Source organism: Nothobranchius furzeri, chromosome 4 (assembly GCF_043380555.1).
Source record: "Nothobranchius furzeri strain GRZ-AD chromosome 4, NfurGRZ-RIMD1, whole genome shotgun sequence".
NCBI lineage: Eukaryota > Metazoa > Chordata > Actinopteri > Cyprinodontiformes > Nothobranchiidae > Nothobranchius > Nothobranchius furzeri.
Window position 1 is genome coordinate 21,728,099 of NC_091744.1, and position 15,044 is coordinate 21,743,142.

Sequence of the window (15,044 nt, forward strand, 5' to 3'; positions counted from 1 at the left end):
CGCCGAGAAGTGAAGGACCTAGGGTCGGCCCGGGCAGGAGCTGGCTGTTTAGACAGTGTCCATTGTGTTGGTAGGAACAGTTGTAGACAATTCTTGCCTTTCCATTATGGTGGACAACATGGTGAGGCAGATACCATGACTCCTGGGAGCTGTCTACTGTAGCTGAAGGAAGGGGTTTGGCATAACCTAACTGTTCAAGTTTATGGATTTCTTGACAGTAGGTATCTGCCAGAGCTGGATCTTTAGCTAGACGACGTTCAGTACTACGTAGCTGTGGGAGCAAAGTGTTCTTTGATGCCCAGAGGAGGGGACTATCCTTGCGCCTGAGAAGTGGAGTAGCATATCTAGTCACTCCATCCACTTCCACTTTAGTGGTGCGTTGCTCTAACAGGTCCACAGCCTGTTGATCCTCTTTAGAACGCGTGGCAGTATTTATGTTCACATAAGGCGAGATGTCAACTTCCCACAGATGTTCTACATGGCGCTGGAGCTCTGAGTTGGGAGACGTGGTGAAGTAGCAGTGTGGGTGGTCAGCAGAAACAGGATTGAAGTTGGCTGGGCCTTGTAATGTCCAACCAAGAGGAGTGCACACTGCTAGGGGGCTCCCAGGTGGGCCAGCTATTACTGGTTGCTTAGGGATGAGTAGATGAGGGAAATCAGACCCAATAAGAAGTAAAGGCTGCACTCTGTCCACAAGTGGAAGTGGAAGTCCTCCCAGATGGGAGTACTTTCGCATGAGTGACTTTACAGGGTAGCTGTGTTCTGAGAGACTTAGTTCATCAGCAGTGAAGGCATGGTGAATGCTGTACTTTACTTTGGGAGTGTGAACTGGAGATATTTCAAATGAAACTGTTGCTCCCTGAAGGTGAATCACCTCATGGCGGACAGTGCGCAGGGGAAGGTTTTCAGGCTTTTTAGTCAGATGGAGGCGTCGCACTGCTGATGGGAGGATAAGAGTCCTCTCGGACCCGTCATCGAGGATAGCAAAGCCTTCCAGGGAATACTCAGCATTGTGTAGACATACTTTGACCAACTTGAGCATGACTTTATTTGGGCGATTTGGACGGTCAATGTACACTGTATTGGGAGCAGCGTTGACCATTAACACCTTTTTAGGTTCTTGAGGGCACACGTCATGGAGCACAGTAAGATGTTGTTGCTTACATAATTTACAGGGCTTCTTTAGAGTGCAAACCTCAGGTGCATGATTCCTGCCGCACCGCCAGCAGCTTCTGTGTTTGATCCATGTGGCAATTTCAGCTGCTGAAAGAGCTTTTAATTTAGGACACAGGCTCAGGTAATGTCCTCTGTCGTCACAATAAGGGCAGTAAGGTTTAGGACCTCATTTAGGCTTAGGTGATCTTATATGGCCAGCTGGATCTGGAGGTGTGGCTTTAGCCTGGCTCTCTGTGTTGTAGTACACATTGGATGAAGGACCTTGAGGTTTCTTCTGATTCCTCAGCTTTTGTTGATCTTGACACATGTACGCTGCTCTAGCGGCGATTTGCTTGGCTTGTGATTTCAACTGGAGCCATGTGGAGAAATCTGACAGGGTATAAGTCTTATCAGTCCCAGTTGTCAGAATGCCACGGTTCAAGCTATACTCAACAAAGCTGTCTCTGTAGTTAGCGGGCAATTTGTTAAGTAGCCTATCAACATGAGAGCCACATTTGAGTTCGTAGCCATTTTCACCCTCTAGCGATCGGAGCATGCCTACTAAAGCTTGTACTGAGAGGGCAAAATTGTCAAATCCATCTGGATCACCAACCCTAACTGGAGGTAAGTTTAGGATGCCTCCTAGCTCACTTTGCACAAGCTGGCGGGATTGCCCGTATTTATCTTGAAGTGCCTGTAGGGCCGATGTGTATGGTTTCGGGTCATACATAAAGGCTTGTGCTAGCTTGTGAGCACTAGGCAGCTTCAAATGCTGCAACAACACTTGATATTTAAATGGTTCGGTGAGGTGAGCATGTGAGCTTAGCAGGTTATCTAGAGCAATCTTGAGCAGTGCAAAGTCTGCCTCTCTTCCAGATGTGAAGAAGGGTAAAGCAGGCTTAGGAAGTCCATATGAAGTAGCTATTAATAGCTCCATTAGGTCTGTACTAGGTGCAGCGATTGAGCCTGGAGGAGGAGCTGTCTCTTGTGGCAAAGGTGGTATGCTGGGAGTAGAGTGATGCTGCAGGGCTGCATCAGGTTGTACTGGCTGTTGTTGTGAATAAGACCAGGGTACATGCTGATGTGGAGCCTGGTTATAGACTGCTGGTAGCGTGTTTAGGGGAGCAGTGGACTGCACTGTTAAGGCTGGTGGTCCAGCACGAGGTAATATAGCACCAACTGATAGTGTCGTACCAGGCTGAGGGATGGTATGTGCTGTGGTGGGCGGAGCTATCGTGGAGTATGTGAATTGTGGCTGGGTCGGCAGGTTTACCATGGCAGGAGGTTGCGGTTGAAGGACAGATGAAGCTCTAGTTGTTAATTGGCTTGTTGAGACAGGAGGATTAGGCACTGCTGCTGTAAAGGCTGGTGGAGGGCCAATAACTGTAGGTGCAGAGTGTGCAGGTCCATGTGCACCTTGTGAGGGTGGTGGTACTCCCATGACGTCAGCTGGGGACCCTTTGTTGGATTCATCTCCACTTTGCGGTCTTGAGGCAACAGAGCTGCTCGTTTCCTCCTTCAGGAGGGATGTAATGAGAGTCGCTTTCTCGAACTCTATTTCCTTTTCCTTTAGTTTGCGTTGCAGCATTAGCCGTCTGGTAATAGCCTCCTTTGCCTTTAATGCTATTTCTGCCTCTTCATCAAGCTTACGCCTCTGTATTTCTTGTTCTCTTAGGAGTTCCTCTCTCCTTCTGAGGGCTTCCCGAGCTTGCTGGTCCAGATGCTGGTACTGTTCATCCATCAGACTTTCCTCCATTATCTGTCTTTGCACCTCTGCCAACTCCATGCGCTTTATTCTCTCCTCCAACATGGCTGTCTGTATGTCAGATAACCCATCGATGATTGACCTCCTTGTTGACGAACTGGCGCTGCCCCGGGTCTTAGCTTTACTGCGCTGAGAGACAGGTTGGCTTCGATCTGATGATGCTCTCCTACTAGGTAGGCTAGGTATGGCTCCAGTGATGACAGCTGTCATCATTGCAGGTTGATCTAGAGGATGAGCTTCATGCCCAGCTGGAGCTTGGGCTGCTGGATGATGGAGAAGTTGAGGTTGGTATCCAACTTCATAGTCCTCCAAATACGTTGGTAGTCGTCTCTCCCGCTGGGATCTAGAACGCACTGCTGGGTCAGATGGTTGTCCTAGCTCCTCCATAATATCTCTAGATGACTGTGGATCCGGCTCGAAGGACCATGTGATAGAGTGGAAACTCTGGAAGTTATTTGCTGATCTGACAGTATCTTCAAGATAAGGGCTCCGGTCAGAGAGCAGGGCACGGAGAGACAGTTTTACGTATTTAATGACAGTTGAAGTATGGACATCTGTACATTTCTGTGGTTCCGTGTGGTCTGGAAAATAAATACAAAGAATGATGTAAAAGGACTGTACAAATGGTGAAATAAATATGCCAACGTTTAAGACTAAGCAAAAACAAATATATTCCCAAATGATGCACATTCAAGGGTTACACAGAGTAAATATTGTGACTTCCAGCCTCAGAGGCACTGACAAATTATATGGTCTCCAGGGACCTCTGGTGGTCAAACCAAGGTACTGCTGTTGCAAGTACCACACTACTAAACCATGCTGCAATTAGCCTGGTATTATACCACACCTCAACTGAACTGACGTCATGGATGGATACACATGGAGTAAATGGAATAAAACTCAAATAAACCAGTATTTAGCACAAATAACACAAATTAAGAGAAGTGAAATGAGGACTACAAGCGAGAATAGCAACTGATACCAATTAAACTGTAGGAACTCCCTCTAAATAATCCAAACAATATGTCCAGACAGACATAAAGGAAACTGAATGAACTTATAGGTTATTTATGTATCCATAGAGGTGCTACGGTTGGCCAAACTTACATATCAGTCATAAACGCACACGAGGCTGTCTGCCATCACCAACAGCTTGGACAAAATGGTAGAAACGGCTTTACAGGAAGTGACTATCTAGCGGAAGTGATGTCACAAACTGGACCACCAAAATAAGAGTGAGGTAACTTTACAAATGGATCTTGTAAAACTGCCATAACTATAACCCTTTCTGACAAACACAATTTCACATCATTCTGGGTCCATTTGTTTGAAAACAAGGTCCAATTAGGCCGAAACGTTACAAGAAGGTAGAATCTATTGAGTTGTAAGTGATCTGAATGTTTCATGATGATAGCACATTCCTAAGAGGGTCAAACCATGTCCCAAAGGTCACCGGGCCTGGTGTCACTTTAAAGAAGTAGTCCAGTTACACCTTTGTGGGCTTATAACTTTTCTTCTGAATGTCCTAGAGAGGTCAGGTTTGTTTCAGAGTACTCCAATTAGCAGCCCCTATAACCCCAAACAGGAATGGAGTCATTAGCACGTATGGTTAATAGATGGCACCCAGAATTATGTCGCACAAAGCACAATTTCACATCATTCCGGGTCCATTTCTCAGAAAAAAGCTTCAATCAGGCTGAAACGTCACAGAAAAGTAGAATCTATTGAATTGTAAATGATTCCTGTGTTTCATGATGATAGCACATTCCTGGGGGGGGTCAAGTTAGGTCATAAAGGTCACCGGATCACTTGTTCCTTAAAGGCTGCATTCTAAACACACCTTTGGGGGCTTATAACTTGGCTTCTGAATGTCTCAGAGAGGTCAGGTTTGATTTAGGGTACTCCAATCAACAGCCCCTACAACTCCAAAAAGGAATGGAGTCATTAGCACTTATGGTTTTTAAATAGCACCCAGAATTATGTCGCACAAAGCAAAATTTCACATAATTCCGGGTCCATTTCTCAGAAAAAAGCTTCAATAAGGCTGAAATGTCACAGAAAAGTAGAATATATTGAGTTGTACATGATTCCTGTGTTTCATGATGATAGCACATTCCTAAGGGGGTCAAGTTAGGTCATAAAGGTCACCGGATCACTTGTTCCTTAAAGGCTACGTTCTAAACACACCTTTGGGGGCTTATAACCTTTCTTCTCAATGTCCTAGAGAGGTCAGGTTTGTTTTAGGGTACTCCAATCAACAGCCCCTACAACTCCAAAAAGGAATGGAGTCATTAGCACTTATGGTTTTTAAATAGCACCCAGAATTATGTTGCACGAAGCACAATTTCACATCATTCTGGGTCCATTTGTGTGAAAACAAGGTCCAATCAGGCTGAAACGTTACAGGAAGGTAGAATCTATTGAGTTGTAAGTGATATGAACGTTTCATGATGATAGCACATTCCTAAGGCAGTCAAACAATGTCCCAAATGTCACCGGGCCTGGTGTCACTTTAAAGAAGTAGTCCAGTTACACCTTTGTGGGCTTAAAACTTTTCTGCTGAATGTCCTAGAGAGGTCACGTTTGTTTTAGCGTATTCTAATTAACAGCCCCTATAAATCCAAAAAGGAATGGAGTCATTAGCACTTATGGTTATTAAATGGCACCCAGAATTATGTCGCACAAAGCACAATTTCACATCATTCCGGGCCCATTTCTCAGAAAAAAGCTTCAATGAGGCTGAAACGTCACAGAAAAGTAGAATCTATTGAGTTGTAAATGATTCCTGTGTTTCATGATGATAGCACCTTCCTAAGGGGGTCAAGTTAGGTCATAAAGGTCACCGGACCACTTGTTCCTTAAAGGCTACGTTCTAAACACACCTTTGGGGGCTTATAACTTTTCTTCTCGATGTCCAAGAGAGGTCAGGTTTGTTTTAGAGTACTCAAATTAACAGCCCCTACAACTCCAAAAAGGAATGGAGTCATTAGCACTTATGGTTTTTAAATGGCACTCAGAATTATGTTGCTAGAAGCACAATTTCACATTATTCTGGGTCCATTTGTGTGAAAACAAGGTCCAATAAGGCTGAAACGTTAAAGGAAGGTAGAATCTATTGAGTTGTAAGTGATCTGAACGTTTCATGATGAAAGCACATTCCTAAGGGGGTCAAACCATGTCCCAAACGTCACCGGGCCTGGTGTCAGTTTAAACAAGTAGTCCAGTTACACCTTTGTGGGCTTTTAACTTTTCTTCTGAATGTCCTAGAGAGGTCAGGTTTGTTTTAGAATACTCCAGTCAACAGCCCCTATAACCCCAAGAAGAAATGGAGTCATTAGCGCTTATGGTTATTTAATGGCACCCAGAATTATGTTGCACAAAGCACAATTTCACATCATTCCGGGTCCATTTGTGTGAAAACAAGGTCCAATCAGGCTGAAACGTTACAGGAAGGTAGAATCTATTGAATTGTAAGTGATCTGAATGTTTCATGATGATAGCACATTCCAAAGGGGGTCAAACCATGTCCCAAAGGTCACCGGGCCTGGTGTCACTTTAAAGTAGTCCAGTTACACCTTTGTGGGCTTATGACTTTTCTTCTGAAGGTCCTAGAGAGGTCAGGTTTGTTTTAGAGTACTCCAATTAACAGCCTCTATAACCCCAAAAAGGAATGGAGTCATTAGCACTTATGGTTTTTAAATGGCACCCAAAATTATGTTGCACGAAGCACAATTTCACATCATTCTGGGTCAATTTGTGTGAAAACAAGGTCCAATCAGGCTGAAACGTTACAGGAAGGACAATATATTGAGTTGTAAGTGATCTGCACGTTTCATGATGATAGTACATTCCTAAGGGGGTCAAACCATGTCCCAAAGGTCACCGGGCCTGGTGTCACTTTAAAGAAGTAGTCCAGTTACACCTTTGTGGGCTTATAACTTTTCTTCTGAATGTCCTAGAGAGGTCACGTTTGTTTTAGCATACTCCAATTAACAGCCCCTATAAACCCAAAAAGGAATGGAGTCATTAGCACTTATGGTTATTAAATGGCACCCAGAATTATGTCACACAAAGCACAATTTCACATCATTCCGGGTCCATTTCTCAGAAAAAAGCTTCAATCAGGCTGAAACGTCAAAGAAAAGTAGAATCTATTGAGTTGTAAATGATTCCTGTGTTTCATGATGATAGCACATTCCTAAGGGGGTCAAGTTAGGTCATAAAGTTCACCGGATCACTTGTTCCTTAAAGGCTACGTTCTAAACACACCTTTGGGGGCTTATAACTTGGCTTCTGAATGTCTCAGAGAGGTCAGGTTTGTTTTAGGGTACTCCAATCAACAGCCCCTATTACCCCTAAAAGGAATGGAGTCATTAGCACTTATGGTTTTTAAATGGTACCCAGAATTATGTTGCACGAAGCATAATTTCACACAATTCTGGGTCCATTTGTGTGAAAACAAGGTCCAATCAGGCTGAAACATTAAAGGAAGGTAGAATCTATTGAGTTGTAAGTGATCTGAACGTTTCATGATGAAAGCACATTACTAAGGGGGTCAAACCATGTCCCAAACGTCACCGGGCCTGGTGTCACTTTAAAGAAGTAGTCCAGTTACACCTTTGTGGGCTTATAACTTTTCTTCTGAATGTCCTAGAGAGGTCAGGTTTGTTTTAGAGTACTCCAATTAACAGCCCCTATAACCCCAAAAAGGAATGGAGTCATTAGCACTTATGGTTATTAAATGGCACCCAGAATTATGTCGCACAAAGCACAATTTCACACCATTCCGGGTCTATTTCTCAGAAAAAAGCTTCAATCAGGCTGAAACGTCACAGAAAAGTAGAATCTATTGAGTTGTAAATGATTCCTGTGTTTCATGATGATAGCACATTCCTAAGGGGGTCAAGTTAGGTCATAAAGTTCACCGGATCACTTGTTCCTTAAAGGCTACGTTCTAAACACACCTTTGGGGGCTTATAACTTGGCTTCTGAATGTCTCAGAGAGGTCAGGTTTGTTTTAGGGTACTCCAATCAACAGCCCCTTTTACCCCAAAAAGGAATGGAGTCATTAACACTTATGGATTTTAAATGGCGCCCATAATTATGTTGCACGAAGCACAATTTCACATTATTCTGGGTCCATTTGTGTGAAAACAAGGTCCAATCAGGCTGAAACGTTACAGGAAGGTAGAATATACTGAGTTGTAAGTGATCTGAACATTTCATGATGATAGCACATTCCTAAGGGGGTCAAACCATGTCCCAAAGGTCACCGGGCCTGGTGTCACTTTAAAGTAGTAGTCCAGTTACACATTTGTGGGCTTATAGCTTTTCTTCTGAAGATCCTAGAGAGGTCAAGTTTGTTTTAGAGTACTCCAATTAACAGCCCCTATAACCCCCAAAAGGAATGGAGTCATTCGCACTTATGGTTATTAAATGGCACCCAGAATTATGTCGCACAAAGCACAATTTCACATCATTCCGGGTCCATTTCTAAGAAAAAAGCTTCAATCAGACTGAAACGTCACAGAAACGTAGAATCTATTGAGTTGTAAATGATTCCTGTGTTTCATGATGATAGCACTTTCCTAGGGGGGTCAAGTTAGGTCATAAAGGTCACCGGATCACTTGTTCCTTAAAGGCGGAGTTCTAAACACACCTTTGGGGGCTTATAACTTGGCTTCTGAATGTCTCAGAGAGGTCAGGTTTGTTTTAGGGTACTCCGATCAACAGCCCCTATAACCCCAAAAAGGAATGGAGTCATTAGCACTTATGGCTTTTAAATGGCACCCAGAATTATGTTGCACGAACACAATTTCACATCATTCTGGGTCCATTTGTTTGAAAACAAGGTCCAATCAGGCCGAAACGTTACAGGAAGGTAGAATCTATTGAGTTGTAAGTCACTTGAAAGTTTCATGATGACAGCACATTCCTAAGGGGGTCAAACCATGTTCCAAAGGTCACCAGGCCTCGTGTCACTTTAAAGAAGTAGTCCAGTTACACATTTGTGGGCTTATTACTTTTCTTCTGAATGTCCTAGAGAGGTCACGTTTCTTTTAGCATACTCCAATTAACAGCCCCTATAAACCCAAACAGGAATGGAGTCATTAGCACTTATGGTTATTAAATGGCACCCAGAATTATGTCGCACAAAGCACAATTTCACATCATTCCGGGTCCATTTCTCAGAAAAAAACTTCAATCAGGCTGAAACGTCACTAAAAAGTAGAATATATTGTGTTGTAAATGATTCCTGTGTTTCACGATGATAGCACATTCCTAAGGGGGTCAAGATAGGTCATAAAGGTCACCGGATCACTTGTTCCTTAAAGGCTACGTTCTAAACACACCTTTGGGGGCTTATAACTTGGCTTCTGAATGTCTCAGAGAGGTCAGGTTTGTTTTAGGGTACACCAATTCACAGCCCCTACAACTCCAAAAAGGAAAAGAGTCATTAGCACTTATGGTTTTTAAATGGCACCCAGAATTATGTTGCACGAAGCACAATTTCACATCATTCAGGGTCTATTTCTCAGAAAAAAGCTTCAATCAGGCTGAAACGTCACAGAAAAGTAGAATCTATTGAGTTGTAAATGATTCCTGTGTTTCATGATGATAGCACATTCCTAGGGGGGTCAAGTTAGGTCATAAAGGTCACCGGATCACTTGTTCCTTAAAGGAAGTGTTCTAAACACACCTTTGGGGGCTTATAACTTGGCTTCTGAATGTCTCAGAGAGGTCAGGTTTGTTTAGGGTACTCCGATCAACAGCCCCTATTACCCCAAAAAGGAATGGAGTCATTAGCACCTATGGCTTTTAAATGGCACCCTGAATTATGTTGCACGAACACAATTTCACATCATTCTGGGTCCATTTGTGTGAAAACCATGTCCAATCAGGCTGAAACGTTACAGAAAGGTAGAATCTATTGAGTTGTAAGTCACTTGAGCGTTTCATGATGATAGCACATTCCTAAGGGGGTCAAAACATGTCCCAAACGTCACCGGGCCTGGTTTCACTTTGAAGAAGTAGTCCAGTTACACCTTTGTGGGCTTATAACTTTTCTTCTGAATGTCCTAGAGAGGTCAGGTTTGTTTTAGAGTACTCCAATCAACAGCCCCTATAACCCCAAAAAGGAATGGAGTCATTAGCACTTATGGTTATTTAATGGCACCCAGAATTATGTCGCACAAAGCACAATTTCACATCATTCCGGGTCCATTTCTCAGAAAAAAGCTTTAATCAGGCTGAAATGTCACAGACACGTAGAATCTATTGAGTTGTAAATGATTCCTGTGTTTCATGATTATAGCACATTCCTAAGGGGGTCAAGTTAGGTCACAAAGGTCACGGAATCACTTGTTCCTTATAGGCGACGTTCTAAACACACCTTTGGGGGCTTATAACTTGGCTTATGAATGTCTCAGATAAGGTCAGGTTTGTTTTAAGGTACTCCAATCAACAGCCCCTATTACCCAAAAAAGGAATGGAGTCATTAGCACTTATGGTTTTTTAAATGGCACCCAGAATTATGTTGCACGAAGCACAATTTCACATCATTCTGGGTCCATTTGTGTGAAAACAAGGTCCAATCAGGCTGAAACGTTACAGAAAGGTAGAATCTATTGAGTTGTAAGTGATCTGAACGTTTCATGATGATAGCCCATTCCTAAGGGGGTCAAGTTAGGTCATAAAGGTCACCGGATCATTTGTTCCTTAAAGGCAACGTTCTAAACACACCTTTGGGGGCTTATAACTTGGCTTCTGAATGTCTCAGAGAGGTCAGGGTTGTTTTAGGGTACTCCAATTAACAGCCCCTACAACTCCAAAAAGGAATGGAGTCATTAGCACTTATGGTTTTTAAATAGCACCCAGAATTATGTTGCACGAAGCACAATTTCACATCATTCTGGGTCCATTTGTGTGAAAACAAGGTCCAGTCAGGCTGAAACGTTACAGGAAGGTAGAATCTATTGAGTTGTAAGCGATATGAACGTTTCATGATGATAGCACATTCCTAAGGCGGTCAAACAATGTCCCAAATGTCACCGGGCCTGGTGTCACTTTAAAGAAGTAGTCCAGTTACACGTTTGTGGGCTTATAACTTTTCTTCTGAATGTCAAGTCAAGAGTCAAGAGTCATTTATTGTCATATTCTCCACATGTGCAGGACATACAGAGAAATGAAATTCAGTTTCAGCACACACAATTCAAAGATCAGACATACGTGGGTAAGACACATAACAAGAATTGGTGACTGCGGTCATTCGCAACATGAGTCGCGCTACCTTAATAGTTAGATGAAAAGGGTGTTACATGAGGAAAGTTCAGGGAGGGGAAAAAAAGGCATTAACAGGGTTACACCAGCAGGGTGTAGCACTCCAATGCAAAAAAAAAAACACCCGACATGGAAGCACAGACAGCACGTGTACAACATCAGAGTCCAATGGGGAGGTGGGGGTGGGCGGGATCCTGAAGCCTCCAATGGGAGCTGCCACTGCGGCGCATCGACCAGCTGCAGAACAACAGGTGGGAGGGAGAGATAAGGAACAGAGAGCACATTGAGGTCCCTGCAGATATAGCCTGAAGGGAGAGGGTGAAGGTCGGGACACAGCATCTGTCGGCATTCCTCCTTTTGTGGGGGTGTGTTGAGGCAGCCTTGAGAGGCTGCTATGGCGTCAGATAAGGATAAACATAACTTTGTTTAGGGTAGACAGAGATAATCTTCCCCTCCGTCTTGTAGTCTCTAAGTGGTCATTCATGTCCACCAGTGAAGCCAATTTTACATTCCACATCCCCGCATCGTCCGGCGACCCTCTCCGAGATCAAATCCATCTTGCGCACTAACACAGGCAACGCCGCAAGGACATTGTCCAGCTTACGGTTCACCTCGAGTAACGTCCCAGTCTGTGAGGTCACCGCACGAGCGGCACATTCCGTGGGTACGGGTCGCACTCCAATCGCTCCCGTCTTCCCAAATTTCCAGAAAACCAGATATCCTCCCACTCCAATCAGAAGAAATCCAGTGATCATCAGGCCGAATATCCACAAATCTTCCACGTCCTCGATGGACAGCTGAGAGAGGCACACGATTCGCCAGACCTCCCAAGAATCGAGTGCATATCCCGATGCGAATGTCCCCTCGGGACAGGTGGGAGCCCCCTTCTCCGTTCTCATCGTAGAGAAAACTTTGTCAATCACGTTGAATGACCAATTAATTAAGTCCATATTTCCAAAAAGAGAGTAGTGGTTTCAGGAGAAATGCAGAGAAGTGCTCTGTAGGCAGACAGGACAAGAGCCTTGGGGAAGCCGATAAGGGAGCTGAGAAAAAAGCGTCTGTACTCTCTGAAGGCTGAAGACCTAGAGAGGTCACGTTTGTTTTAGCGTACTCTAATTAACAGCCCCTATAAACCCAAAAAGGAATGGAGTCATTAGCACTTATGGTTATTAAATGGCACCCAGAATTATGTCGCACAAAGCACAATTTCAAATCATTCCGGGTCCATTTCTCAGAAAAAAGCTTCAATGAGGCTGAAACGTCACAGAAAAGTAGAATCTATTGAGTTGTAAATGATTACTGTGTTTCATGATGATAACACCTTCCTAAGGGGGTCAAGTTAGGTCATAAAGGTCACCAGATCACTTGTTCTTTAAAGGCTACGTTCTAAACACACCTTTGGGGGTCTATAACTTTTCTTCTCAATGTCCTAGAGAGGTCAGGTTTGTTTTAGAGTACTCCAATTAACAGCCCCTACAACTCCAAAAAGGAATGGAGTCATTAGCACTTATGGTTTTTAAATGGAACCCAGAATTATGTTGCACAAAGCACAATTTCACATAATTCTGGGTCCATTTGTGTGAAAACAAGGTCCAATCAGGTTGAAACGTTAAAGGAAGGTAGAATCTCTTGAATTGTAAGTGATCTGAACTATCATGATGAAAGCACATTCCTAAGGGGGTCAAACCATGTCCCAAACGTCACCGGGCCTGGTGTCACTTTAAACAAGCAGTCCAGTTACACATTTGTGGGCTTATAACTTTTCTTCTGAATGTCCTAGAGAGGTCAGGTTTGTTTTAGAGTACTCCAATCAACAGCCCCTATAACCCCAAAAAGGAATGGAGTCATTAGCGCTTATGGTTATTTAATGGCTCCCAGAATTATGTTGCACAAAGCACAATTTCACATCATTCCGGGTCCATTTGTGTGAAAACAAGGTCCAATCAGGCTGAAACGTTACAGGAAGGTACAATCTATTGAGTTGTAAGTGATCTGAACGTTTCATGATGATAGCATATTCCTAAGGGGGTCAAACCATGTCCCAAAGGTCACGGGGCCTGGTGTCACTTTAAAGAATTAGTCCACTTACACCTTTGTGGGCTTATAACTTTTCTTCTGAATGTCCTAGAGAGGTCGGGTTTGTTTTAGAGTACTCCAATCAACAGCCCCTATAACCCCAAAAAGGAATGGAGTCATTAGCACTTATGGTTATTTAATGGCACCCAGAATTATGTTGCACAAAGCACAATTTCACATCATTCCGGGTCCATTTCTCAGAAAAAAGCTTTAATCAGGCTGAAATGTCACAGACATGTAGAATATATTGAGTTGTAAATGATTCCTGTGTTTCATGATGATAGCTCATTCCTAAGGGGGTCAAGTTAGGTCATAAAGGTCACCGAATCACTTGTTCCTTATAGGCGACGTTCTAAACACACATTAGGGGGCTTTTAACTTGGCTTCTGAATGTCTCAGAGAGGTCAGGTTTGTTTCAGGGTACTCCAATCAACAGCCCGTATTACCCCAAAAAGGAATGGAGTCATAAGCGCTTATGGTTTTTAAATGGCACCCAGAGTTATGTTGCACGAAGCACAATTTCACATCATTCTGGGTCCATTTGTGTGAAAACAAGGTCCAATCAGGCTGAAACGTTACAGGAAGGTAGAATCTATTGTGTTGTAAGTGATCTGAACGTTTCATGATGATAGCACATTCCTAAGGGGGTCAAACCATGTCCCAAAGGTCACCGGGCCTGGTGTCACTTTAATGTAGTTCAGTTACACCTTTGTGGGCTTATGACTTTTCTTCTGAAGGTCCTAGAGAGGTCAGGTTTGTTTTAGAGTACTCCAATTAACAGCCTCTATAACCCCAAAAAGCAATGGAGTCATTAGCACTTATGGTTTTTAAATGGCACCCAGAATTATGTTGCACGAAGCACAATTTCACATCATTCTGGGTCCATTTGTGTGAAAACAAGGTCCAATGAGGCTGAAACGTTACACGAAGGACAATCTATTGAGTTGTAAGTGATCTGAACATTTCATGATGATAGTACATTCCTAAGGGGGTCAAACCATGTCCCAAAGGTCATGGGGCCTGGTGTCACTTTAAATAATTAGTCCACTTACACCTTTGTGGGTTTATAACTTTTCTTCTCAATGTCCTAGAGAGGTCAGGTTTGTTTTAGGGTACTCCAATCAACAGCCCCTATTACCCCAAAAAGGAATGGAGTCATTTGCACTTATGGATTTTAAATGGCACTCAGAATTATGTTGCACGAAGCACAATTTCACATCATTCTGGGTCCATTTGTGTGAAAACAAGGTCCAATGAGGCTGAAACGTTACACGAAGGACAATCTATTGAGTTGTAAGTGATCTGAACATTTCATGATGATAGTACATTCCTAAGGGGGTCAAACCATGTCCCAAAGGTCACCATGCCTGGTGTCACTTTAAAGAAGTAGTCTAGTTACACATTTGTGGGCTTATAACTTTTCTTCTGAATATCCTAGAGAGGTCAGGTTTGTTTTAGAGTACCCAATTACCAGCCCCTATAACTCCAAAAAGGAATGGAGTCATTAGCACTTATGGTTATTAAATGGCACCCAGAATTATGTCGCACAAAGCACAATTTCACATCATTCCAGGTCCATTTCTAAGAAAAAAGTTTCAATCAGGCTGAAAAGTCACAGAAAAGTAGAATCTATTGAGTTGTAAATGATTCATGTGTTTCATGATTATAGCACATTCCTAGGGGGGTCAAGTTAGGTCATAAAGGTCACCGGATCACTTGTTCCTTAAAGGCGGCGTTCTAAACACATCTTTGGGGGCTTATGACTTGG